The sequence below is a fragment of the Brienomyrus brachyistius genome, unplaced genomic scaffold (assembly GCF_023856365.1).
Source record: "Brienomyrus brachyistius isolate T26 unplaced genomic scaffold, BBRACH_0.4 scaffold69, whole genome shotgun sequence".
Taxonomy (NCBI): Eukaryota; Metazoa; Chordata; class Actinopteri; order Osteoglossiformes; family Mormyridae; genus Brienomyrus; species Brienomyrus brachyistius.
Window position 1 is genome coordinate 182,501 of NW_026042344.1, and position 2,500 is coordinate 185,000.

Genomic DNA, 2,500 nt, shown 5'->3' on the forward strand with positions numbered 1-2,500 from the left:
CCGCTTATCAGACCGAGAGCCTGCGCCGCTTGTCAGGCGATCAGCCGGTGTCGTGAGGGACCGACTCTGTCCGTGCGCCGGTCCCGCTTCCCTCCGTTTTTCTTTTTTTTTTTTTTTTTTTTTTTTTTTTTTTAAAATCATAAAAAAAAAAAAAGCACGGTCATGATATGCTCTCTGAGGGGTTGGGCAGCTGTGCTGAGGTAAGGCAGGCCGTCATCTTTGCCTTTTGAATTTTCTCTCATGTCTGTTTACATGATTGCTGATCATTCAGATGCCAGGAGGACAGGGAGGAGTCGGGGCCCCGAGGCCGGTGGCTGCGACGCCCCCGAGAATTCAAACCCCGAGCGGGGGCGTCACGGAGGCCCGGCTAGCGGCCACCTGCTGAGCGACGGCTCTGCATCGACTCGGGTCTCTCTTCATCCCGTATAAATCTTTCGCCTTTTACTAAAGATTTCCGTGGAGAGGGATAGCGATGAGTTCACTGTATTTTTGGAGGCTCTGCGCAAGCAGAGCTGCACCGCCGCTGTATCAAAGTAAGACTGTGCCCGGCTTAGCGGCCGGCTCTATCTGCCCAGTGGCGTGTTTCTGGGTATCCTCTGGGATCGTGCGTGGTCTCGCCGGGCGCCACCTCCCAGAGAGGCTGGCGAGGACCCAGCCGCGCCGGCTCCGTCGGCGTCCCGCATGCCGGAGCCCGGCGGGGCGCAGTCTGCGGGCATCGCTTCTCGGCCTTTTGGCTAAGATCAAGTGTAGTATCTGTTCTTATCAGTTTAATATCTGATACGTCCCCCATGGAGGGACCACATATTAAACGGATTTTTGGAACAGGGAGCCGAAGTGGGGCTTGCCCCGTCCGCTCCACGCATCGACCCGGTATTGCAGTGTTTCTGGGAACGGTGCACCTCTACTGCCCCCTGCTGTTGAAAGACAGAGCTGATCGGTGTTCCGCTTATCAGACCGAGAGCCTGCGCCGCTTGTCAGGCGATCAGCCGGTGTCGTGAGGGACCGACTCTGTCCGTGCGCCGGTCCCCGCTTCCCTCCGTTTTTCCTTTTTTTTTTTTTTTTTTTTTTTTTTTTTTAAATCATAAAAAAAAAAAAAGCTACGGTCATGATATGCTCTCTGAGGGTTGGGCAGCTGTGCTGAGGTAAGGCAGGCCGTCATCTTTGCCTTTAGAATTTTCTCTCATGTCTGTTTACATGATTGCTGATCTTTCAGATGCCAGGAGGGACAGGGAGGAGTCGGGGCCCCGAGGCCGGTGGCTGCGACGCCCCCGAGAATTCAAACCCCGAGCTGGGGCGTCACGGAGGCCCGGCTAGCGGCCACCTGCTGAGCGACGGCTCTGCATCGACTCGGGTCTCTCTTCATCCCGTATAAATCTTTCGCCTTTTACTAAAGATTTCCGTGGAGAGGGATAGCGATGAGTTCACTGTATTTTTGGAGGCTCTGCGCAAGCAGAGCTGCACCGCCGCTGTATCAAAGTAAGACTGTGCCCGGCTTAGCGGCCGGCTCTATCTGCCCAGTGGCGTGTTTCTGGGATCCTCTGGATCGTGCGTGGTCTCGCCGGGCGCCACCCTCCCAGAGAGGCTGGCGAGGACCCAGCCGCGCCGGCTCCGTCGGCGTCCCGCATGCCGGAGCCCGGCGGGGCGCAGTCTGCGGGCATCGCTTCTCGGCCTTTTGGCTAAGATCAAGTGTAGTATCTGTTCTTATCAGTTTAATATCTGATACGTCCCCCATGGAGGGGACCACATATTAAACGGATTTTTGGAACAGGGAGCCGGAAGTGGGGCTTGCCCCGTCCGCTCCACGCATCGACCCCGGTATTGCAGTGTTTCTGGGAACGGTGCACCTCTACTGCCCCCTGCTGTTGAAAGACAGAGCTGATCGGTGTTTCCGCTTATCAGACCGAGAGCCTGCGCCGCTTGTCAGGCGATCAGCCGGTGTCGTGAGGGACCGACTCTGTCCGTTGCGCCGGTCCCGCTTCCCTCCGTTTTTCTTTTTTTTTTTTTTTTTTTTTTTTTTTTTTTAAATCATAAAAAAAAAAAGCACGGTCATGATATGCTCTCTGAGGGTTGGGCAGCTGTGCTGAGGTAAGGCAGAGCCGTCATCTTTGCCTTTTGAATTTTCTCTCATGTCTGTTTACATGATTGCTGATCTTTCAGATGCCAGGAGGACAGGGAGGAGTCGGGGCCCCCGAGGCCGGTGGCTGCGACGCCCCCGAGAATTTCACCCCCGAGCGGGGGCGTCACGGAGGCCCGGCTAGCGGCCACCTGCTGAGCGACGGCTCTGCATCGACTCGGGTCTCTCTTCATCCCGTATAAATCTTTCGCCTTTTACTAAAGATTTCCGTGTGAGGAGGGATAGCGATGAGTTCACTGTATTTTTGGAGGCTCTGCGCAAGCAGAGCTGCACCGCCGCTGTATCAAAGTAAGACTGTGCCCCGGCTTAGCGGCCGGCTCTATCTGCCCAGTGGCGTGTTTCTGGGATCCTCTGGGATCGTGCGTG

The 2,500-nt window shown here is 55.9% G+C and overlaps 5 non-coding genes across 5 annotated transcripts; all 5 read left to right on the plus strand.

Annotated features, from left to right (window-relative positions):
- The first annotated feature begins 400 nt into the window (after positions 1-400).
- Positions 401-514, plus strand: LOC125726221 (U5 spliceosomal RNA). The gene has a single exon (XR_007388057.1). It is a non-coding gene; the product is annotated as a U5 spliceosomal RNA (small nuclear RNA).
- Positions 515-714: 200 nt separating this feature from the next.
- LOC125726253 (U2 spliceosomal RNA) lies at positions 715-904 on the plus strand. The gene has a single exon (XR_007388088.1). It is a non-coding gene; the product is annotated as a U2 spliceosomal RNA (small nuclear RNA).
- A 439-nt stretch (positions 905-1,343) lies between these two features.
- On the plus strand, positions 1,344-1,457 carry LOC125726222 (U5 spliceosomal RNA). The gene has a single exon (XR_007388058.1). It is a non-coding gene; the product is annotated as a U5 spliceosomal RNA (small nuclear RNA).
- A 199-nt stretch (positions 1,458-1,656) lies between these two features.
- LOC125726029 (U2 spliceosomal RNA) lies at positions 1,657-1,849 on the plus strand. The gene has a single exon (XR_007387868.1). It is a non-coding gene; the product is annotated as a U2 spliceosomal RNA (small nuclear RNA).
- Positions 1,850-2,287: 438 nt separating this feature from the next.
- On the plus strand, positions 2,288-2,403 carry LOC125725792 (U5 spliceosomal RNA). Its single transcript, XR_007387637.1, has one exon. It is a non-coding gene; the product is annotated as a U5 spliceosomal RNA (small nuclear RNA).
- The last annotated feature ends 97 nt before the right edge of the window (positions 2,404-2,500 follow it).